General features: G+C 43.6%; 1 long non-coding RNA gene across 1 annotated transcript; it reads right to left on the reverse strand.

Moving 5' to 3' along the window:
- Window positions 1-604: 604 nt before the first annotated feature.
- On the reverse strand, window positions 605-24764 carry LOC106006086. Its single transcript, XR_001179958.2, has 3 exons — window positions 24702-24764; window positions 24081-24276; window positions 605-730 (listed from the first exon to the last, which is right to left on the reverse strand). It is a non-coding gene; the product is annotated as an uncharacterized LOC106006086 (long non-coding RNA).
- Window positions 24765-25554: the final 790 nt, after the last annotated feature.

Raw genomic sequence — 25554 nt, forward strand, 5'->3', positions numbered from 1 at the left:
GGGAGGACTGTCTCTACAGCATGTCCTACCTGTTGGCCTTCATGACACAAAACCTGTCTAGGCAAGTGGGTCAGTTTTGCCTCCTCTAGATTAGAGGATGTCTAAATTCCCTTTGAGCTCCCAAACCCTGTGACTGATTATTTTGAAATTTCACATCTGGCATGGGAACTCGCTTGGAGCTCCTTTTCCAGTATTTATTAACCTGCATGCCTCTTGCTGGTCTCCTATCGTTGCAAAATCATCAGACTTCACGTAGCCAAGCAGTTACTACTTGAATTGAAAAGTTCACATAACATTTTTCATGTATTTGCTGAACTTTGCCCCAAGGCTCAAATTCTCTGGTCTCTCTTAAAGGACCAAACTACTGATTACAAAATGACAAGGTATGGATTATTTTTCATGTGACCTTTTCACATCACAATGTAGACAGGCCCGGTTCACCTCTCCCAAGGTTGCACCTGATTTCTGCTTTCTCTCCCTTGAATATTCCAGAGCTCGCTTACCTCACCCGATTACAAAACTATCTGAGCCCTCTGTCCTGCTTAATCTCTTCAACCTCTTCACCCCACCGTGTGCCCCCATACACCTTCATCCCCCTTCCACGCCCCGTTTCCTCCAGACACATACCTCCTAAGTCTGTCCCACGGGGCCAGAAGCATTCTCTGCCATGAAGACCAAATGAGGGTCTGGGTCTGGAGACAGCAGTGAGGACCCGAAGGGGTTGCTGCTTCTGGCATAAATAAGCAGAGGGAGGAGTCTGTGGGAGGAGTAGCCAAGAGGGAAGTCCTTAAAGGGGGGATGCCTGAGGACTGGTTTGTTGAAGGAGGGGGCCCTTGGACTGTCCCAACCTGGCCGACCCCAAATAACTTTGTTGTTAAGGCTGGTTCCTGATACTGTGGTCTGATTCATTCTATCTGGAGTAAAGCATTTGGGGCTGTTTATTATTGTGATCATGATAATGATGTTGAATCAGAGTGATATTTGGCGCACAAGAACTCAGAACTCCAAATTTCTAGACCTAGTGAGTGGCCCATCAGGCTCTGGTGTGCTATATTGCTGGCAGCTGATCCCAAAGAAAGGCAGCAGTGAGGTCAGGTGTCCTCAAGTTCAGAGTCCTGGGCTGAGAAGAGCACCTGTAAGATTGCAGCTGTAGCTAGTGAGGTTTCTGTTCCTGAGGTAGGTGTTATTTACATGTTCCTTTAGGTCCACTACAGACAGGCTCCTTGGGCTCTTGTTACAGCTTGCTGCTTTGCACCCCCTGGAATCCCTCTCTATTGTTGTTTCTAAGGCCTTCCCTGCTTGGCCCCTGCCAGCATCTCCACCTTATCCTCTACCATGTGACCCTTTTCCACTATGGTCCAGCTATACTGTGTTTTCAATGTAACATATCCTTTAAAAAAGCCAAACAAATTCCACCCCAGGACATTTGCACTGATTATATCTGCTACTGGAACACTCATCCCACTATTACTGTTCTTCCCTTATATAAATATCTGGCTCCCCATTATCCATGAGTCAGCTCACTGATAAGAGCCTTTCTAAGGGTGTTAGTGGTGGAGGTGGGGGATGTAGGGGCGGGTGCCTGGATGGCTTAGTCCACTGGGTGTCTGTCTGCCTTCAGCTTTGTTTCCAGGTCCTGGAAACTAAGCCCGCATTCATTCGGCTTCCTGCGCAACAGGGAGTCTGCTTCTCTCATTCCTTGACCTCCCCATTGCTCATTCTCTTTCCCTCTCTCAAATAAATAAATAAAATCTAAAAAAAAATAAAAAGAGTCTTTCTAAGGGATAACCCTGACTTCCCCCTCAATCACCAGAACACTGTTTTGTCTTCTTCATAACTATTAGCAATACCTGAAATTATTGAGTTTATTTGTTTACTTGGGTATTTCTCCAGTTCCCTCCCCTCACTAAATTCTAAGTGTCCCAAGGCAAAGTTGAGCCTGTACTGCTCATAACATTACCCCACCTCCAAGATTAACACTTTACGCACAGTGGGTGCTTACTGTATGTGCATGGACTAAATAAATGGGATACAGTTCAATCATTGACTATGTATTATTGTGTAGCTGACATGTGCCAGGCACGGTGCTGAATGTGGGCAATATGACAAACAAGACAGGCAAAGCCTCCCCTCAGGAGGCTTCCTGTCTAGAAGGGAAGACAGTCCTTAAAGTCACATTCACTTGATTGAAAATGCATCTTAAAAGAATAAACACATAAAAAAAATTGTTATTTTTCACAGTTTGGCTATAAATGTGCATTTCAGAAATGTTGGTGGGGGAGATAAACTGTCAGTCACAGAGCCCAGAGTTCTCAAGACTCCAAGCCACATTTATAAATTGATAAAATGATTTATTCCTAGAAACTTGATGGGATCCCTTGGAGCAAATGACCCATTTCTAGTTCTCAGACTAATTTTTTTGCTGAGGAGTTTAATCAAGACTGCCCTGTGGCACTAGCATATTTATCACGCTCAGTGAGTTTAATTCGAGAATGACCTTTGAATCCATGTTTCAACATCAAAAGAATTCAGATTCTGGGGGTGTCCTAGGACTCTCAGTGTCCTTTGGAGCTTGAAAAAGAGATCTGGCGTAAGTCAGGGATTGCAACAGGCCAACAGGGCTTCCTCAAAAGTTTCAGAAGGGAAGTTGGGACCAGGTCACTTGCTGGTGAATATTGTGATATTGTGAATATCACAAATCACACCATAGTAATTTGGTTGGAACCCTCCTGTTTCCCTTCGGCCAAGTCTCTACTTGGTTTATTTCTTTCACTTGCTAGGCCCCTGAAGGCATCCAGACATCGGGTTGCATATACTAACAATTTTAGGATTCCTGGGCATTTTCGGACAAACAAATTCTGATTTGGAGAAACTCAAATGCTAAAATGCTGGTGATTTGGTACCGAATCCAAACATCTCTAATACAAAGAGGTCCAAGACACAAGGATGATAAATCTCAAATTCTAAAGATTCATGAAATAAAACTTTTTCGACATGTTCTTTCGAATTTCCTCAGCAGGAACACATTTTATCCTTCGGTGGTTGTTTAGTTACTATGACTGCCTAAAAACCACCCTGAAATGGTTAAAAAATAACCATTTTTTAATGCTCATGGATTCTGGGCATTGGGAATTCTGACTGTGCAGAGAGGGGGCAGCTTGTCTCCGCTCTGTGATTCCAGGTTTGCCCCTGGGAAGAAGAGGGGAGTGAGTCAATGGGTTAAAGGCTGGAATCCCATAGAGACATCTTCACTCACAGGTCTGGCGGACGATGTGGGTAACTGACTAGGCACACATGCACGTGATCTCTCAGTGTGGCCTCTCTGCACACGTTCATCTAGACGTCCTTCCAGCAAGGTAGCCGGATTCCACAAATGAGGGTCACAAGAGAGCAACGCAAAAGAAGAGAGCAAGGGTGCACAACATCTTTATAATCTGGCTCAAGGGGTCATTGTAAGAAGAGTATGTGTGATGGAATTATTGCAGGAATCTTCAGAAAATGCAATCTGCCACAGGGATAGAGTTGACTTCCAAAAATAGCTGAAGTGCTTAGGTGTCATGTTTGTTGAAAAACGTAAATGAGGGGCCCCCCGGCTAGCTCAGTCAGTAGACCATGAGACTCTTGATTTCAGGACTGTGAGGTCAAGCTCCATGTTGGGCCTGGAGCCTACTTTAAAAAATAAAAAAGTAAATAAGGGGTGCCTGGGTGGCCCAATTGCTTAAGCCTCTGCCTTAGGCGCCAGGGTCCTGGGATCCAGCCCTGCACTGAGCTTCTCGCTCAGCAGGAGCTTGCTTCTCTCTCTCTCTTTCTGCCTGCAGTTCCCCTGCTTGTTCTCCGTCTCTCTCTGTCAAATAAAATCTTTAAAAAAAAATGTAAATGAGTGAAGCTGTTTTAGATTCAAAAGATGAGGAGTAAATAATAAGAACATTAAATAATAAGGACACTTCCTTCTGTGGATCTCATCCAGTCCAGAATTCGATTTCAACAGACCTCTCGTGGAGCTCTTAAAACAACCAGCATCATTCCCCCCAATTACCATGACAGATCTGATTAGGCATTGCATTAAGTAAATCATCTCCTAGGGGTGTAGTCAAAGAACTGACATGCAGGCAGGTAAATTCCTGCCTTTGGGTTTATTAGGGAACAAACAGATAACCTCATCATCTTACATCTCATTTAGTCATCACCAAAAGCTACATTTTGCTTTGGGTCTGTATAAATTCTGAGGTGCTAGCAACAATCCTCGGATCCTAAATGTGCTCCCCCAAATGTCTTCCAAAGCTAGGTTCTAAGCATTAGCTTTTGGAGGTGAGAAATCTTCCCCCTGAAGATTAATAATTAATAATCCCTGTAAGTATTAGAGGGTGTCTACAAAGGAAACCTGGTTGATATTGTTTAGCCAAGTGACAGGAAGATTCCCTTTTCAAGGAGATCCTATTAATATCCCTTGGAACAAGCATCCTATGGGAAGTACTGCCTGTGGTCTTGCCGCTAAAAATATTTGGGAATAGGGTGGCTGGGTGGCTCAGTCATTAAGTGTCTGCCTTTGGCTCAGATCATGATACCAGGGTCCTGGAACTGAGCCCCACATCAGGCTCCCTCCTCAGTGGAAAGCCTGCTTCTCCTTTCCTGATCCCCCTGCTTGTGTTCCCCTCTTTCTCTGTGTCTCTGTCAAATAAATAAATAAAATCTTTTTTTTTTTTTTTTAATGTTTGGGAATAGCAACAAAAAAGGGACTGTTGATTTGCCATTGCATGCCCAGCGTTCATGTCTAACTTCTGATTGAATTGGTGCCCCAGGATCTGATGAACCAAGGAGGATGGAGGACACCAGGGGCCACTTGACAAAGACTCATTCATAGAACACAGTGGTATGGCGCAGGCTCCAGGGCCACTTTCACGAAGGTCCAATGCAATCTGAGGTACAGACTAAAAGAATCACAGAGCTGGAAGAAGTCCTAGAGATCATCCACTTTAACACCTTTATCTTAAAGATGGAAAGTTAGGCCTACTTCTACTGGAACAACTTCCCCAAGAAACACTTGCCAGTGTCAGACCAGAGCTGGAAGCCAAATGTACTTTCCTAGAGCTGTTTTTGCAAGTATAAAAAGCACATCTATATGATCTTAGAGTAAGTCTGGATCCTGCACCTCCTAGAGGCAAAAATTTGGAGTCAAGCCTTGGGATACCCTGCCATTTATTAGCTGTCTAATTTTAGGCATCTTACTAACTCCCCTTCTCCATGCATGTTATCTCCTCTGTCAAATGAATGATACTGTTCCTTACTGCCTTACCAGGGGAGTTGTGAGGGTCAAGAAAGGTCAGGTACTACGGGAGGCTTACGCAAATGTCTGTGGTGTTTGGTTTGCTTGCTCTCTGCTGGGATGCAGTTCTCTGCGTTCCTAGAAGTGTGACTCTGGACTCCTCAGTAATCTGATTGGTTTGGGATGTTGATAGACTCACCCAAGCAGTTAGTCATTTAAACTAGCTGCTCTCTTTTTTTTACCTCTTTGCAAATGAAACAATATTGCCCACAAAATTGAGGGCAAAAGCTGGAAGCACATTTCCAAAGAGCCTGAGAAATAAAGCCCAAGTAAGATACCACTGATGTCTCCCCTCTCTGCTTGAGGAGCCAGAGGCTCTAAGGTTCATCTTGAAAAATTCTGGACATAGGGAGGCCAGTTAGACAGGCCTTTTGCTAATGCTAATAAGGCTCAGGCAAGAGTAAAAATAGAGGCCCATACACTCTATGTCCCTTAGCCCTACAGTATGCTCGCTTTGTGGAGAAGGGCACAGCCAGAAGAGGACAAGGACATGTGCCCCTCATGCCTGGGTCTAATGGACACTGAGGTTATTAGAAGTCTCTCACAAAAATTCAGTGAAGGGTGACAAGGTTGTGACCAAAGGAATGAAAAGGAGACAGCAACTGGGAAGGTCACATAGGGAAGTTTCTGTGGTATTTAGAAACTACTGAGATAGGGGAGAACAAAAAAGAAAGGAGGCAACAGAAGATAAGAAATTTTTCACTCCTGGGTTATTGGTGGGGCCAGGAGGGAAACTTCTGACATAGTTCATCTCAGATTTCTGTTAGCTTGTATGATTTTTCATGACGGAGCAACACTCTCAGATATTTTCAGACAGAATTGTCACCTATTCTTATGTGTTCAGAATAGTGCAGGTACTGAAGCATTTGCTCTAAGCATCACATATAAGAACATATTTGCTTAGAAATGTTAATAGTAATATCTTCTAGCAACATAGCTTAGAAAAATGTGTAATACCTTTTCGAATATTATGTTATCTCAAGTCATGCAAATAGATGTCATTCTGTAGCCTTTAAGGTGGAGAATTTGGTCAGCAGCAAAATAGAGCTATTAAAAATGTTTTATCATTAATTTTTATTTTTATTTTTATTTATTAATTTGACAGAGAGAAATCACAAGTAGATGGAGAGGCAGCCAGAGAGAGAGAGAGAGAGGGAAGCAGGCTCCCCGCTGAGCAGAGAGCCCGACGCGGGACTCGATACCAGGACCCTGAGATCATGACCTGAGCCGAAGGCAGCGGCTTAACCCACTGAGCCACCCAGGCGCCCCTATCATTAATTTTTAAAATACACTTCTGGAGTGGAATGGGGTGGGATTTTACTAAGCCTGAGACCTCAAAAGTCCGAGACATGAATTTTCCTATTACAAATCACTCCAGCTGATTCATAGATAGAAATATAGAGATGGAATATAATTATTCTAATTGGAATATGGCCATGACACCAGCCAGCCAATATTCCAGTCATAAAAACAATGGTTATTTTTTCATCTCATTGCTTTTTATGAGACATTGCAATAATGGTTTGTGCCAAATAACTCTGACAATGTAATTGAATTCTAGAGTTACTATTCTAAACTTGTAATATAAGAAACATTTGTAATATAAGAATGTGTCTTTCTTCAAAGGTAATCCATCAGAAGTTTGATTGAAAGATAACAATATTTACTCTTATGAAAGTTCCTACTGATAAATAATAAATTATAGAATTCCCACAGTGTTGTTCTTCCTAAAAAAGAGTGAATAGTAAATGGTAAATTTTTTAAATGGCCAACTATTTCTTAATATTGATAACTATGCAGGGAAACCATGTAGACTTAAGTGTATCTTGGGTTGCAGGCCCTTAGAGCATTTGGTAATCCAGTGTGCCCCAAATCAGAGCCTGAGGAACAGGGAGCAGGACACGATGTAACTGGAAGGTGACTGGGTCCTCATCACCAGCACCAGCCCACCAAGCACATTTGACAAACCCCAGGTCTCAAATGGGGATGGAGGTGAAGACTAGGATAGAGGTGAAGGTGGGGGCTAGATCTCTAAGAAGATCTATCAGGGGCACCTGGGGGCCTCAGTAGGTTTGGTGTCTGCCTTTGGCTCAGGTCATGATCCCAGCATCCTGGGATCAAGCCCCATGTCTGCCTCCTTGCTCAGTGGGGAGCCTGCTTCTCCCTCTCCCTCTGGGCTCTGCCTACTTATTGCTCTCTTCCTCTCTCTGTCAAATAAATAAAATCTTAAAAAAAAAAAAAAAAGGTATATCAGAATAGGTTCTTGCTCTTCAGAGAGCACTGAGAAGCAAGGGGGTAGAAGGCTTTGCTAAGCAAGTCTCCCTGAAACACCACTGAAATCTTAGGGACCCAATCAATCACATGCTTTCTCCCCTTTCATTTGGAATCAATTGAGAAATACACATGCAAAACTAATGGGAACAAAACCACATTTTTAAATTAATGGTAAAGCTGAACTAGACAACCCCACTACTACCCAGGTTCATGTAGGAATTCAGCTCTACCTATGGGTAGGAAAAGCTGTTCTGCAGAGCATACTTGACCTATCTCTACAGGGAAGGGAGTTTCCACCCTTATTACCTATCAGACTCAGGGAGGAGGCCTAGAGAGACATCAGCCTCCAGATAGTAGGCCTGCACCCCCATCCAGATCCACTTGCTTCATAGGAACAAAATCAGAGAGATGGTGCAGCAGGTCTGAGCCAGAGGGATCGAGCAAGCAATGTGACCTTTACTCTTCTCCCCGGTCATATCAGTCACTCCTCCCCAAAAGGCAGAGCTGGGAGTGCTTTCTCACTTTCCTAGAGAGGACAAAGTCTGGGCAGAAGTTACTATTCTAGGGGTCAATGATGGAACATGAGAAGAAGGAGAGAAGTGTTCTCCCAGCTCTCAATGTGATTCAGCCTTATCCCAGCAGAAGAACATTCTAGAACAGTTGGGTCCTGGAAGTTAGATTTTTATATGAACCCAAGTTTTAATCAGGGCATAGCTAGGTAACATTCACTCCCTGTGGCTCCTGGCTGGGGAGTCAGGGGAGGCAGATGGAAGTTGCAGTTAAGCATTTGCAACTGAAACGCTGAGATCAGTCCTGAAAAGGAGCCAAGGACTGCCTTCTGAGAACCCTGTGGTCTTATTCAGAGGGAAGAAAATAATGTATACTTATTCTTATTTGGAGCTGCTCTGAGGAAAGAAGGGTGTCTCCCTTCTGCATTCTGGGGCTGTCAGGGAAAGAAAAGTCTGGGGTGGGTGTGAGGGGCGGGAAGGGGACCCTAGATATGTGTACATGAGTAAGGTTGAGTTTTGGCAGAAGTCTGAAAATTAGGTTGATTTCAGATATCCTCATTCTGCTTTTAATTTGACCAAAGCCCTCCTGCATGATTTCCTTGTCTTCCAGATGACCTTTCCTTCCTCCTGAACTCATCAAGCAAGCATTCCTTCATTCTTTCAGCACAGCTCGAAGGTAGATGGTGGGAGGAAAATTAATTTATTAAAATCATTAACAGTGAAGTGTGAGTCTCAGCCCTCCTTAGCCATCTTGGATGTATTTGTGTTTTGAAAGGAAAGACTGGTTTACAGGTATAAATATCTCAGTGGTTTAAATTTCAGGCAGAATTCTGAAGCTATTTGCCTGGGAATCAGGGATAGAATTGTTCCCAGCACCGAGTGGACAATACAGCCTTCTGTGAACATGTAGCATGAGTAAGGACCAGGTACAGATTCAGCAGAGGTCAAGAAGGATAAAGACAAATGGCCATTGGTTGGCATCAATGAGGTCACTGGTAGCAGGAAGAAATTGGGGAGCAGCGGTAGCAGTGATGTTGGACAGTGATACAGGTAGCATGAATCCAGCCAGTAGTGTCTAGAACAAAACATTTACTTCTCTGAACACCTGCCCTGATAAGTAGACTTTGCTTTTTCTAAGCAAACCACAAGTATTTCTTTTCTAAACCCCCAGTCTTGAACAAAGGAAATGCCAACGTATTCCTTTTCTAACTGTGGGACTTGTGCTTGGTGGTGAGGTCTGCCCTGGGTCAGTGCCCTGGATGTGTCCTATTCACACCCTAAGCATAAGTCCTTATGTTCAGCCAAACAGGCACCTGATTGACCTCATATCCTTCACACTTCTCTCCTTGCCTCAGACACTGTTCTCCCTGCCACCCCTCCAATCCTGCTTGCGCCCCTTCTTAATTCTGCTCATCCCTCAGAGCTGGCTCGGGTTTTCAGACACTTCCTTCTCTGAATATGCTTCCCAGAGTACCAGGATCCCTTTCCCTTCCTGAATTTCAAGTCTTCTATGAATAGTCATAATGGCAATAATTACAGTAATAATAATGATGTCCTACATTTGAATCCTAGGAATTTTTTTTTTAAGATTTTATTTATTTATTTGACAGACAGAGATCACAAGTAGGCAGAGAGGCAGGCAGAGAGAGAGAGGAGGAAGCAGGTTCCCTGCCAAGCAGAGAGCCTGATGCAGGACTCGATCCCAGGACCCTGAGATCATGACCTGAGCCGAAGGCAGAAGCTTAACCCACTGAGCCACCCAGGAGCCCCATGAATCCTCGGAATTTTTTAAAGTGCTGACACATTCTGTATTACATGGGTCCATCACAGAATCATTTAACAGATAATAAGGGATTAATATTACTCCTAATTATTCCTACCTAAAAACAAAATAAAACAAAAACCAATAAAGAAATTGAGGTCCAGGGAGAGTAATTCTTCTTTCAAGGCCACATATCCCAAGATGTATTATTATCTGCCATTCTGGTCTCTCTAATTTAAGTTACAATTTCTGATTAAATGTTATCTTGCATGGTTTTCAAATTGTTTCCTGTTGCTTGCCTCAGCTCTATAATGAGATTATACATTTCTTTAGGACAGGAAAAATCTCTTGTGCATTTTGATAATTCTTCAGCACCCAGAATTATATTGAACACACAATTTTGGCTTAGAAAATGCTGCATTGATGACATGGAGGGTCACATGTTTATATTTCTGCACATTCTGTGACTGTGGATATTTGAGTTTGCTGGAAGGTGTCATGGCCCTGTGATTCCATCTGACCTTATTTTGGGTGTTAGAGATCCTGGGGCATACATACTGAGAAGAAGCCTTCTACTATTATCAGTACTGGTGGCTACCATTACTGATCTAAAGGACTTTAAGGTTGGTGTCAAGATGGGAAGGAATGAAATATCTCTGTTAAATGTGTCACCTCCATAGCCCCTGCAATATTAATCTGGAAACATATGCCCTGCCTCCATCTGCTTTGAAATTCCTTGCCTCCCTCTCTCTCATCAATAGTGACATCTGACCTGTGCCCGCTTTAGTGGGAAGAGGGAAAGCACCTGACCCTCTGACTGACTCAGTGATAATTCTGGCAAAAAGAAGGAGCCGCGAGGGTTAGCAATTGTGCAGGCGACTTTGGCCATGTGAGAGGGAAAGTGGGGAGGCATGCATGCTGTCTCTCTCTGCCAGGGCTTTGCAGAAGCAGGATGGTCTGTGGGTTACTCTCTGGCTCAGTGACTGCCCTCTGAGGGAGAAGAAAGAGAAGAGACCTGCACAAGCTCCAAACCAGAGTCCTGCAAGGTGAAACAACGAAAGATCATTATATTGATAGGGACAATTTGGGGTTCAGTTCAAGGATGTCATGTCCCAGGAGGGATGGATCCATTGGTTAATGTATCCACTGGCTTGTTGCCATGTAGATTATGTCTCACAGTTGGGGTATATAATCTCAAAATACAAGGACATCATGAAAATTTGCTTAAATGTACATCTGTAAATAGAGTGGAGCACTGCGGTTTCAACACTTGAAGCAAATCCTACCAACTATTGATCATTGCATAAAAGATTCATTTGAGCCAGTAATCAAGTTCGAGTATGTACCAATGCCAGTAAGAGTACTGAGGCGAAAAACATCAACATATGCCTCCTGGTTTCTGAGTCAATCTTGTGTATCACTTTCAATAAACATGTAACACCTACTTCATCTCTCAATGATAATATCAAATGTTCCAGGGAACCTGACCTTGTTCAGAGGGAAATCAATCAAACTATGACAATACGGGGATTAATCATCTGCCTTTGGGTCATGCCTCAGGTCATGATCTTGGGGTCCTGGGATGGAGCCCTGCATCAGGCTCCATGCCAGGTGGGAAGCCTGCATCTCCCTCCCTCTCTGCTGCTCCCCCTGCTTGTATTCTCTCTCTCTGTGAAATAAATACATAAATAAAATCTTAAAAACAACAACAACTATGACAATATGGGATGCCTGGGTGGCTCAGTCAGTTAAGTGTCTGCCGTCAGCTCAGGTCCTGATCCCAGAGTCCTAGGATTGAGCCCCATGTTGGGCTCCCTGCTTGGTGGGAAGTCTGCTTCTCCCTCTCCCTCTGCCCCTCCCTCCTGCTCTTATTTTCTCTCTCTCTTTCCCTCTTTCTCAAATAAATAAATAAAATCTTTAAAAAAAAAAACTATGACAATATAATAGATATCTTGAAACAAAAATAAGAACAGGAGAAAATTTTAAAAAGTATTTATTATGCTAAGAATTATTTCCTTTCCCAGAATTTTGACCCTCTGATTTATCAGACAAGAGAAGTCTTAGAATAGGCTGTGAAATAAAAACAAAGAATAGTTTCAAAATTCTGAATAAGGAAACATTTATTTTGCACATATTAAAGTATAAAAATCATATCAGAGAGCCAAGACTAGCAACAGGAAATAATTAAAAAACAATGCAAGGTAATATTTAATCAGAGGCCAAACTTAAAAATCAAGAGACCAAAATGGCAGATACGATGCATGGATGGGGGTATGTAGTTGGAGTTTAACTCATGATTGAAAGTAAAATAGCAACTATTCATGTTATGATAATTATATGCCAGGTACTGTTTAAATGATTTGAATATATTAACTGATTCAATTCTCATAGCCTACCAATGAGATAAGGTTTTGTTGAACTCATTTTACAGATGAGAAAACTGTGGCACAGATCAGTTAGGTAATTTTATGTTATACCTGAAGTAAAGCTTCAGGCGTGAAGTGAAATACAAATATGCAGTCCCTGGTCTTAGTTTCATGATAAGCCACATCCAGAACATCCATCTTCCTGTCTTCCCAGGCTATAACGGACAGAAGCTATCAGCAGTGGACTCATTAACCATCTCGTGTAGGCAAAACCCCAGCTTGTTTGTAGGTCCACAGCCTATTTGCACGCCCACCGCTGCTTCCTCAGAAACCCAGGTTGCATCAGAGGCCTTAATTTGTGCCATGGAGACATGATCCACCACCCCAGGTGCACATCTGCTCGAAGACAGCCATCTGAAGGCTGGCCAGTGACCTATGGCTGGCCTTACCTGAGACCTCTGGCCAGCACTGTGGTGACTGGACCAGTCAGACATTCTCCCTTTGAGACTTTAAATTGAGAGGCAGAGAGGGGATGCTGAATGAGTGAACTGGTGTTGAATGAGACAGAGAAACGGAGAAAAAAGCAAAGAGGAATCATGAGGTGGTAAAAAACAGGAGAAAGCAGGAACTGTGAGGTGGATGGGGAAAGTGGGGGGGGGGGTCAGTCCACTGGGGGTGGGAGAGAGAGAACAAGTGATGGCAGGCTCTGGAGACCTGTCGCAAACTTGGCCACGGAGGAGGGCTTCAGCTGAGCCCTGAGATGATACTGGATTACGAGAGCCACATTTGAAATGTCATGAGTGACATTTTTTTTTTTTTTTAAAGATTTTATTTATTTATTTGACAGAGAGAAATTACAAGTACACTGAGAGGCAGGCAGAGAGAGAGAGAAGGAAGCAGGCTCCCTGCTGAGCAGAGAGCCCGATGCGGGACTCGATCCCAGGACCCTGAGATCATGACCTGAGCCGAAGGCAGCGGCTTAACCCACTGAGCCACCCAGGCGCCCTCATGAGTGACATTTTCGTGAAACCAGGAATGCAGTTACAGAGCTGGTTCCTAGTCCCCTTCAGGTTTCCATGTAGTCTTATAATCTAATTCCATTCATGGAGGTATTTTGATTATTTTCTTGCATTTTGCAACCTGAAAGAATCCCACTAATCCAGGGGTTCATAATCCCAGACTTTTCTTTGTTCCCTCCCCTTTCATAGGCCATTACCAAATCCTGTCAAATTTGTTCTCTGACCCCTCTCTCCATACCTACCTCTTGACTGCAGCACCTTAAGTCTCCTACCCACATGGCTGCAGGGGCCTCCTGGCACAGCCTGCTTAAAAAATTCAGAAGCATAATTTTCTAATTTGTTTAAATATGGTTCTGATGAAGAATTTCAATGGGATTAGCACTTGTTTGTTAAAAAAAACAAAACAAAGCAAAACCAAAAAAACCCCAACCCTGTAAATCAGCCCCTTCTGATTAGTATGCTATCACCACTGATTGAAATCAGAGAACATGGAAATTTCCTAGCTGAATTTCAATAAAAATGCTTGCATAATGAGTGTGTAGGATTGAAGAAATAATAATTATCGTGATTTATAAGCACACTTCTTCCTCAGTCTGCTTTACTTTGGTGAGGGATTTTTTTTTTTTTTAAGATTTTATTTATTTATCTGACAGAGAGAGACCCAACAAGAGAGGGAGCACAAGCAGGGGGAGCGGGAGAGGGAGAAGCAGGCTCCCTGCTGAGCAGGGAGCCCCAGGACGTGGGGCTCAAACCCAGGACCCTGGGATCACGACCTGAGCCACGGCAGATGCTTAAGGACAGAGCCACCAGGTGCCCCTGAGGTATCTTTTTTATTTTTTTTAATTAAAAAATTTTTTTTAATTTTTAAAAGATTTTATTAATTTATTTATTTGACAGAGAAAGAGAGATCACAAGTGGGCAGAGTGGCAGGCAGAGAGAGAGAGAGAGAGAGAGAGAGGAGATAGAGGAGGAAGCAGGCTCCCCGCTGAGCAGAAAGCCTGGGATCACGACTGGATCAGTGATCAGTGGCCCAACCCACTGAGCCACCCAGGCACGCCACCCCCACCCCCAGGTATCTTTTATAAGCCACGACAGCCACTAAAACCAGAGATCAAAATATACCCATCTTGTGTAAGTCCAGCTTATCGCTCACATAAATTTTTTAAATTATTGTTTTTAAGAACAAATATTAAGAACGATTTTTAAGGCATATTTAACTCATCTAGATCAGTGCTATCTGGCTCATCAAAAATTCCTTTTGAGTATATGGTTTATAGTGTATGAATATTACATACAGGTGTACAAGCTCAAACAATACTAATGGATGATGTGTGTGATGAAAAATCCCGGAACCCCTGTCCTGCGGGATAGAACATTAGGTTTTCAGGGTTCTCCCGCCGCCATCCTCCCCTGCCTTACCTCCAGCCATTCTCAGCCATCGCTCCTCCCCTGCCAGCCAGCTAGCCATTTCTGGAAGCTGGCACTGCTCCAAGCTGTAAGCCCAGCTGCCCTTGCATCAGGTCACCTCTGATAACATACCTTTATCCTCCTCGCATGAAGACAACTGGCTAAATTGTATTCTTTTAAGGAAACTCAGGGTTCCTAACCTTTAATTCCCTCTCCCTAACAGTGAGGCAGACTCTAATGTATACCAGTAGCCACCATTTCAGTCACGTCTGCTCGGTCTCATGTCTGCTCGGTCTCATGTCGAACTACGATGTCGATGCTAATACTCTCATTTTATGCTAACAGCATCTGTCTAGATGGATCCACATGTCATTAGCCTAGGGGCTCATTATTCTTCACAACTTCCCCTTGCACAACTGTAGTGCAGTTTTCCTGCAGTCCATGGGTGGTAGGCTTTGCCAGTGGCCCTTCGGTATCCCCTCAACCAGTCCTGCTTCCAACCCTTGGCATCTGCAGGTCTGCCTACTGCATGCCCTTTGCTCCTGCCGGGTGCAGGCAAGAATGTGGAGGAATAATGCCTCCTGGGAGCAGCACCCCATTCTGAAGGGACGGGCGGATACCCCGGCTCTCCTGCCCTTTGGCCTCCTCCATCTGACACTGGCCCCGGGGTTCCTCAGTGGGATGAAGCTTCAGTGGCTCATGGTGGTGACTTGCTTGACAATGCACCTTTTCTGGCCTCCTTTACTTTCTGTCTCACTTCCCTACTTGCCTACAAATATTTCCTGGGATCACCTCTCAAATCAACTTTCATTTAATAAGACTTACTTTGGGGGAGCCCTAGAGAAGACAAGATCATTTTGAAATTCTCTTATTGCAGGCTTAAGGATGGCAAATTCAGTTTGGTTGATCTGAAAACATCTTCATTGCATTCTTATTCTTGGGAAATGGTTTTGATGGATCCACAGGCCTGGGCTGTCAGCTGTTTTGTCTCGGACTTTGAAAGTGCTATTCTGTGGTCTCCTGTCATTCTAAGTATTATTCCTTTGTAGGTGATCTGCCCTTTCTCTCTGAGAAAAGATTTTTTCTTCATCTCTGGTGTCCTGCAGATTTCACTATGATGTGACTAGGTTTAGATATTTAAGAAATTACTTTTCTTGGCATAGATTGCTTTTACTGTATCTTTAAATTCTTGTCTTCCACCATTCTGGAAAAATCCTCAGCAATCATCTCTTTAAATATTGCCTCTCTTGCATTTTCTCAGACCTCCCCTTTCGAGACTCTAATTAGGCATATGCTAAACATTTTCCTCTTTTCTGTCTTATCTTTGCTCCCTGCACTACATTCTGGTTAATTTCTGACGCTCTTGCTTTCAGTTAGCCAATTTTTGCTTCAGTTGTTTCTAATCTGCTATTTAATCTCTTTATTGAGTTTTTAAAAATTCTGTACTTATATTTTTTATTTTAAAAGTTCTATGTGTTTCTTTTTCCACTCAGCCCCATCATTTTTTATTGTTTTTCCACCCATTTTTGTGATTCCAACATTTATTTATTTACCATGAAGGATAGTTGGAAGAAAGGCAGGCAGAGTCGAGGGCCCCTGCCTTAAGGGGAAACCACCCTAAAAGGATTTTACACCCACCCTGGAAGGACCCCTCCACACGTTCCCACATGACAGGCAGATAACAACCTAACTGGATGCCAGGTGAGGGAGGGTAAGTCAGATTAAAATAGCCCTCCCTCCACAAGCCCATTACAAACTCCTAGACATGGAAACTTTGGTGGCAACCCTGTCAGGGTCCCTCCCGTTTGGGGAGCTTTGTATCTATCACTCATTAAACTTTGTACTTTCTGCTTTGTACTGTCGCTTTTTATCACTCGATCAACTTTGCTTTGCTGCCCACCACTCTTCGTCTGGTCTACCTCTTCGCTCTTCAGAACCGCGTGACCAAGAAGGAAAAGAAATCCTACAGCCCTTAGATGTTTCCTATATTACTATTTTATAGCCTTTATTTGGTAATTCTAGTATTTAAAGTTTGGAGGGTCCTCATTCTTCATAGTGGTGACTTACGAGGAAGGTTTTTGCTGATTCCCACTCATGGTGCCTTTTTTCCTTATTGATCTTTTTGGTAATCAGTGAATATTTGATCTTAACCTATAGGAACCCTCAGGGTCTAAACTGAAGTTGCTTTTTCAGAGGAAACTTTCATTTTTATCTGCAGGCAGGGGCCACTGCCTTCAGAGACCATTTGGCCCCTTCCAGGATCCTTGGCTTAATCTAGAGTTTAAGGTTCACTTTTGTGACACAAGATGTAGGCTCTGTTATGGGCGGAATTGTCTCCCCCAAATTCACGTGATGAAATCCCAAATCCCCAGTGCCTCAGATCGAACCCATAACCATATTTAGAGATAAGCTCATTAAAAAGGTGATAGCTTTAAAATTAGGCAGAAGCCCTAATCCAATCAGGGTCAGCCCTTCATCCAATAGGACTGGATCCCTTCCAAGGGAGGCAAGAGCACAGAGATGAACATGTGAAGAGGCAGTGTGATGGTGACAGTCCTCAGGCCAAGGAGAGTGGCCTCAGAGGGATCCAGCCCTGTTGGTGCCTTGATCTTGGAATTTTAGACTTCAGAATTGTGAAAAAATGAAATTCTGTTGTTTTAGCCAGCCAGTGTGTGGTATTTCATGATGGCGGCCTAGTGGACTAATAGAAGCTCCCTAGTGCAGTTCATTAGGATTTGCCCTCAGGGTAAACTTGCCTCCTGCAACTTGCCTCCTGTGTGCTGATTATTCATCACCCTGGTTTCAGCACTCGCATTTTAATCTCTGTCCCTGGGAAATGTCCCTCACTTCCTACAAGCTAATTGATGCAAAGAAAATACGTTTCATTGCAGATCTAGCTGTTTTGTGGGGGCATCTAGGCAGGGCCTCTGGTCAGCCAGGCTGTTAGGAATGCTACATATTCTACCGCTTCCTTAAGTACCACTTTAACTCTTCTTTTATGACACTGTCCTGAGTGACCTTCTCCTGTGGCAATCCTTTCCCTCCTTAAGACCTTAGCATTATATAGATGTCATTTACTGCCACTCAGTAATTCATTTAGAATTAGTCACCGACTATTTCCTTGAAAACAGAGGTCAAATCCTACACTTCTCACACAGCTCACAAGGCACCCCAAAGCACCGTAGGCCCACATTTCATGTTTATGAAATGAGTGTATATAAAATGAAAAACAAAGGACCAAAACTCTTTTAGCTGCCCATACTACACCAAACAGACCACATGAACCACGGAGTTGAGTGCGACTAGGAAGTGACCCAGATGTGCTTTAGCTACCAAACCCTCACGTCTGAGGCCAGATTCATAGACAGCCTTTGAGGAGTGAGTGAAAAGACCTTCCATTATTGGTCAGAAAACACCGCCGAAGGAAACGAAAACTGAAGTGAATCAGATCAGCCATTCTAATGTACTTTGCAAACCCTGCTCTTCCTGAGAAACAGCAAAAATAATAGAAACTAAATTTATCTGGCAATGCCTCACACCAGAAAGGAAAATACAGTCACCTGTTGTGACTCATGCAGCCTGTTTGGCAATGATTTCCAGATTCCTCTTCCAAGTAAGAAGCAAGACGGAAGATCTAAGATTGTTTAGTTAAGTCTGTGTAGCTACAGATATTAGACTGCAACCACATGGAGGCACTTACAATATGGGGATTTAATCTGAAAATAAATTCTGATCTCTAAAGATTGTATTTATTTATTTTTGTGAGAGAGACAGGGCATGTGCATGCACACAAGGGAGGGGGAGTAGTATGGGCAGGGGTAGAGGGAGAAGGATGCCAGGACTCTGGGATCATGACCTGAGGCAAAGGCAGCTGCTTAACCAGATGAGCACCCAGCTGCCCTGAATTCTGATTTTTAAATTTACTGAGATTTCAGGTTTCTTCTATTGATTGTGCCATGTTGTGTGTGTGTGGGGGGTGGCTCCGTAAAAAGAGTGTGTGACTCTTGATCTTGGGGTCGTGAATTTGAGCCCCATGTTGGGTGTAGAGATTACAAAAAAATAAATTAAAAAATTTCCATGTCATATACTAATAAAAGGGATTAAGCAGAAAATAAAGATTTAATAGCTATATAACCATATGCTCCCAAATCCTTTGTTATTCTAAAGTTTGATTTTTATTATTTTCTTACAGTAATCTCTACACCCAACATGGGGCTCAAACTCACAACCCTGAGATCAAGAGTCACACTCTCTACCAAATGAGCCCACCTTAGGCTCCCCTAAGTCTTGATTTTTAAAACGCTAAGAAAGATGCAAAGGTAGAAGAGGGAGGTGGAGCTGGGAAGGAGAATTGGGTGAGGGATGGAGGGACGTGCATGCTGAGAGGAGTAAGGAACCAAGGCCACCTTTTGGGGTGACTCAGGAATCTGGATGTGGGTCTCTTCCCTTCCAGTTCTGAGGTGCTCCTGGAGAGGTTCAAAGCAGGCACTTGGAGTCTGGGACAAGAGGGTCAGCTGTAAACTGTATGTTACATGTCCTGTCTTTAACTGGGGGCGTTCTGTGTTAGTGATACGGGACCGGCCACTTCTTCCTTAGCTATGACCTGAGAGAATAATGCTAGGAGCGAGCTGATTCTTAGGTCAGTGCAAACCCCCAAAAAACTGGACTAAATTTGATGTAGATTCTTCAGTGGACTCCATTTTCTGAAAGGCCATGACATTAAAAGATGATGTAGCCTTGTAATCGGAATTTTGATGGTCTCTACAGACTTGTCTTCCTATTGTGTGTGTGTGTGTGTGTGTGTGTGTGATTGTGTGTATTTGAAACAAACTCACAGGCTGCTTACATTTACCTTCCTTTCTCTTAAGGGAAGGGACAATTGTCCACAAACAGGCCCAGACTAGTTGCTTTCTAGCCCAGCACTCGCATAGCCGGTGATATGGAGGGATATCTATTTACTTAAGTGATATGTCTTTGTTAATAAATCGATATCCCTTTATACTCATTTCATGAAAAAAAAAAAAAAAAAACGAAATCCCCGAATTTCCTACAAATCTTTCTGTGTCGCACACATATTTCAACATCTGTCTTCACCTCATGAAAACACGACAATTTCCTGTTGACTTGATTTGTCTCATGCACATGCTATTAGATCTTATGACTAACGCACGCCACCTTCTGAAGAGGACCTAAATAACCTACCTGTAATTCTAGTTCTTTTGTAATAGACCCACAACTGGTTTCTCTTCCTGGTCTAGTTAAGGCAGGTGATGTGAGGTAATTTTTCTATCCCCTTCCCCATGGGGGTGGGGGAGGTAGTGGGGTGAGCTGCCTGTCCCCACAATGCACGTCTGTGTCAGAAACAAAAAGAAATATGATATCCAAAGGGTTTCTGGGGAACCGTAATAAATAGTTTTCACTTATTACAGCTTTTATAGTCCAATCCTCCAAGGTGCATAAAACCAGCACATTGAGGTAGGGCAAATGAGTCTAAGCGTTGGAGCTCAGCTTTCTTGTCTCATAGAACGCCCCAGAGAATACCTGAACCTCTGTGTAAGCCAACACCAAGGTTAAAAATACCTCTCTCTGCTCTGGCTGAGGGAGAGTGGGGCTTCACCTTGAAGACTAGCAGTTAAGGCCACAGCCACTGCTGCCTGACTTGGGCATTCTGCTTCTGGAAAACTGCTTAAACACAAGGGTGGCCCACCACACAATTTCCCTAGAAGCATAGTGGGGACAGTCTTGAGCTGTCATAGAAATTTCAGACGAATTGAGAAAGGCTTTCTCCTGGGCAAAAATACATTCCCTATTCTAACAAAGAGCCACCTAAAATTCTCTTTCTGGTGGATGCCTATAGACAAGTGAACAAGTAGACAAGAAGACAAGTGAAAATGCAAATCCTCCCAAGAATGGTAACATACATCAATGTGTGAAACAAACAGCAGCAACAAAAACCTTGTAGTTGTTGAAAAAGTCCTATGTGCAGGGCACTTAGGTGGCTCAGTGGTTAAGCCTCTGCCTTCAGCTCAGGTCATGATCCTAGGGTCCTGGAATCGAGCCCCACGTCAAGCTCTCTGCTCAGTGGGGAGCCTGCTTCCCCCTTTCTCTATCTCTGCTGGCCTCTTTGCCTGCTTGTGATTTCTCTCTCTGTCAAATAAATAAATAAAATCTTAAAAAAAAAAAAAAAAGAAAGTCCTACATGCATATGCTTTAAAAAAAAAAAAAGCTCTGATGGTACACAAGGCTATACATTAAAATTAGTTTTCTTCCCCCATAGCTTCAGTCTCTCTGCAGTCATACTTATCAGAGTCAGGCAGATGACAGATGGGTGTCCCTCTAGAGCGGTTCCCTTTGTTTCTTACCTAGAGTTGTGGCTCCTCCTGTCCCTCCAATCCCCATTTTTTTTTTTTTTTTTTTTGCTTCCTTGCTTTCGATAGATTGATTTAATCTGAGGGTTACTTAGCACTTGGAGCATTTCCTTCCCAGCTGCTGCTCCATAGTCCATGATCCTAACAACAGGCCAAAGCTAACCTGTCTTATGGATGATCCTGAGGCTGGGTGGCCTGGTGGGACTAGGATGGAAACTAGGTGGGACTAGGATGCTAGACTAGCATGTGATTCTTGACCCCAGGGTCATGAGGTCAAGCACCACACCTGGCAAAGAGATTTCTTAAATAAAAACTTGGCGCCTGGGTGGCTCAGTGGGTTAAGCCGCTGCCTTTGGCTCAGGTCATGATCTCAGGGTCCTGGAATCGAGTCCCGCATCGGGCTCTCTGCTCAGCAGGGAGCCTGCTTCCCTCTCTGTCTCTCTGCCTACTTGTGATCTCTGTCAAATAAATAAATAAAATCTTTAAAAAAAAAATTTACCAAAAAACTTGGGAGGGGGTGGGGAAGATGATCCAGAGGTTCTGCATTTCCTTGAACAGAAGAAATAGCTGAGATCACTTTAAAGGGGCTTCTCTGAGTAGGTCACAGGTTCATAGAACAAATTCCTTATTCCACAAAACATGGTAAAATATTTAGGATTTGGGGTCAAGTTTTAAAATTAGTGGCTCTTATAAACTTTGACAACGAGGTAAAACTTCAAAAGTCCCATCTTCTTCTACTTCTTCTACAACTGGATACTCTGTTGTTACTCTTGATTTGTCAGTTATGGGGTTTGGGCAAAGGGAAGGACCAGGCAGAACAGGTAGACTGAGATCAGAACCAGCAGTGGGGGACAGGCTAGCGCTGTGCTTCAGAAAGTGGAAACAGACAGATCTTGCTCCCAAGGAAAAAAACAGGTGTTTCCTTAAATATCCTAATTTCTTTTATGGGGATTTCTTTTTTTAAATTTAATTTTATTTTTGTTTTATGGGGATTTCTTCCAGGCCGTGTCAGGGCTCCTGTTTGTGACTTATGAGATTCCAAAGGTAGACCTGTAAGTAGACTCGGGTCCATGTAACAAGTAAGTGGGTTTTGGGTTTCATAAGACTAAGATACATGTGTTCAATCAGTTGATATGTGGGCTATATTCTATGCCATTGTCATTTATGTCCTTCAGCCTTTCTGTGAGACGCTTTCTCCATTTTATAAAATACACTAAGAATTCTGGCACTTTAAAAATGTTTAACCCAAATCTCTATTTTAGATCTAATATACAGGTTACAGGAAACTTAAGGAACAGAGAAACGAGCTAAGCTCCATCCACAGGATGTCATCACCAGGAGGCTGGTATTCTACTAATCAGCCCATCCTAGTCCCCAAAGAGCCAGTAGCAGGAGAAAAGGGAATGTTGCAGATGAAGAGACAATCAAGACTTAAAAAAAAAAAAAGGTGTGATGTGTGCTCCTGCTATTAGAGCCTAGTTTCTTTCTCTCTTTATTTTTAAAAAAGATTTGAAGTAATCCGTACACCCAACGTGCCCCTTGAACTCAAACCCCAAGACCAAAAGTCACATGCTCTACTGACTGAGCCAGCCAGGAAACCCTGGGATCCACTTTCGACGAACAACTATAAAGGACGTTACTGACAATTTGAGAAATTCTAACTGGGAATTGTATATTCAGACATGTAATTAGGTAATTTAACTTTGGTTCAATGAGAAAACGTTATTTTGACTGTAAAAAAAGTTCCCATTTTAAAAAGAGGGTACCCCGAAGTTAAGCAAATTGTGTTGTGCTCCCCGCCCGCCGAAACTTTGAGTTCTTAAGATATAAGATGAAGGTTGTCAGGTCAGGGTAGGGTGCAAGGCTGTGCGACATTTTTATTTTCCTTCTGGTTAAAACCAAGTGTCATCCTGGACACCAGTGTGTGTGTTGGGAGGGTGGGGGGGTGGGGGCGGGTAGGTGTGTGGAGAGGAAATTTCAGCAAATGGAAATGTCGACAGCCATGCAGGTCTTTCTGAGTTGCTTCTTTGTGGGCAGTGCGTTCTTGTATGAAGTTTTGCTCCGTCAGCTGAGCGGCGCCTGTGTTATGTAAAGCTCCGGGTTCCTGCATCACAGTACTTAAGCCTTCTTACCCACATCCTGTCACATTCAGCCGCAGATGTGGGAAGAAGCTCCAAGCAGCACGAAAGGCCTACCCTGATATACTGTGGGTCAAGATGAACTGCAAGGACTCTGGGTTAGGAGGGAAGGCAGAGGCAAAGCCGGTGGGTCCCTGGGAGGGCTGGTTTGGATTGGCCCTGTGGCTCGCACACTCATATAGCTGCCTGCAGTGGTCCCCCCTCGCTGCCCCCCCCCCCACCTGGGCCTCTACCAGAACCTCAGGAACAGCTTCCCCTTGGGACTTTTTAAGCTCATCTCTGTCAGTCGTCTATTTCTCAAGGCTGGCACCCACGAGCCCTGCTGGGCCTGGCTGATGCTGAAGGCCGTGTCCTTCTACACATCCAATCTGCGGCTTTGATGAATGGGCTAGGGGGGTGGGAAGGGGGAAGGGATGTCTGAGGATGCCAGGCCCTGAGTGTTAACTGAGTATTTGAATGTTGCTGGGGAGCTCTCTGAGCCGACACCACAATGCCCATCTGTCCATTAGCAGTAGGCTATGGATTAGAAGTGGTAGAAGGGATATCTTTAAATAGATTTCTTTTTTTGTTTTGTTTGGTTTCAGGCCTAGTGATTGAGGTCACTCTGGGAGAAGCTTCAGAAGTAGCAGGAAGCTCTGGTCAGAAGCTTGGGGTTTTACATTTCACAACCATTATCCTCCCTCCCACTTCAATGGGAGAAGGAAAAGTTAGGTGGGTGGGGTGGTGTGGAACAAGGAACAGGAGTCCTCAGTCTAGGAAACTCAGAATTCTAAAACATTACAATACATATTTTATACGACCGAACCGCTGTGGGGGAGGGTTCGGCTTAGCACAGCTCACCTTCCTCCGGGCACCCTTGGTGCCCACCACTCCCGAAGTCAGCCCGCCTCCCAGGTCCCTTCGAGCCCACTCACTTGCTGTAAAAGGCAGGAGCTCAGACCTGGTTTCCGCTCCGTGGAAGGACTGGACTTATCCCAAGTCTTAGCTTTCATTCCTAGCTCCGGCGCTTGCTGGCTGTGCTGTTTTAAACATGTCTCTCCCTGGCGCTCAGCAGCTCGCAAAGACGGCTGAGATCAGGGCGTCCGACGTCAGACTTTGCTGGGGGCAGTTCTGGGGTGGGGAGACAGAGGAGGAGAGAGACAGAGAACCGTGTGGAGTTTCTTCCAGGTCTATAGTTCCTCCCCTCCGCCCTCCAAGTTGCTCACAGTCATATTCAAACCTTATTAAACTTCTTATAATATTGATAATTATCGTTTCTTTGTAATTCATTCTTTTGAAAGTTTAAATTTGCAAGTCATCCTTGGTTATTCTTTCAACAGTGTGGCATTAGCACCCCGTGGAAGCAGTGCCCTGGGCTCCTTCCTGATGCCCCGGGCTGGGGTGGGGGCGGGGTGGGGATAGGGCGGGGTGGTTAATTTTGCCTCCAAGCCTTACATCACTGTTTACCAATTCTTTCCTCCCTGCCTCATCACTTAAGCGTCCTTAAAAATGGCATCTCCCTTTAGTGACTGTACATCGAATAATGACGTTGTTACCTTCAGCTCCCGGGTCGGGGAGGTCGGCCTGTTTTCCCTCCCTCTTTGCAATCTCGGGCTTCTTCCGGCGTTTTGCGGAAAAGAACCTGGTTGGGTGCTGCCACCTGCTGGCCAAAGTGCATATAACTAAGGAGCTGTGACCAGGAAAATGTTAAAAACCTGAGGTTTCCAAAGCAATGCGCTGTGATGTCACGGGGTTAATGCTTTTCACATTATTCTGTTAGCAACCTATAAGGCAAAGAAGGAATCCACAACTGACTTTCAGAGAAAAATAACTTGACTTTCAGAGAAAAAAACTTTAGAAATAGCTGCTTAAATCAGAGTTTTTTAACTTTTTATATTGAAATAATTTGAGATTTACAGAAAAGTGATAAAACAGTACAGAAAGTTCCATTCACCCTTTATCCAGCCTCCCTTAATTTTAACAGCCCATTTGACCATAGTGCCATTATTGAAACTAGAGAACTAATATTGACATGATACTTTTAGGTACATTACAGACCTAATTTGATTTTTGAACGTTGATTTTTGAACATCCGCTCGAATGTTCCTTTCTTTGTCCAGGATCTAACTCAGGAGCTTATGTTGTCACGTTTCCTTAGTTTTCTCTGATAGTGACAGGTCCTCTCAAACTTAACATTTTTGAAGAGTACTTGTCAGTTATGTTGTATAATGTCTCTCATTTTGTCTGACAATTTCTTATGATTAGATCAAAGAAACATGTTTTTGTCAGCCCATCATGTAAGGGGATACATGATGTTAATATGACTTATGAACAGTGATGTTAACTTTTTTTTTAAAGAATTTTTTTTAAGTAATCTCTATACCCACTTGGGGTTCAATCTCATGACCC

The sequence above is a fragment of the Mustela putorius genome, unplaced genomic scaffold (genome assembly GCF_011764305.1).
Source record: "Mustela putorius furo isolate JIRA1106 unplaced genomic scaffold, ASM1176430v1.1 tig00003898_pilon_pilon_pilon, whole genome shotgun sequence".
NCBI lineage: Eukaryota > Metazoa > Chordata > Mammalia > Carnivora > Mustelidae > Mustela > Mustela putorius.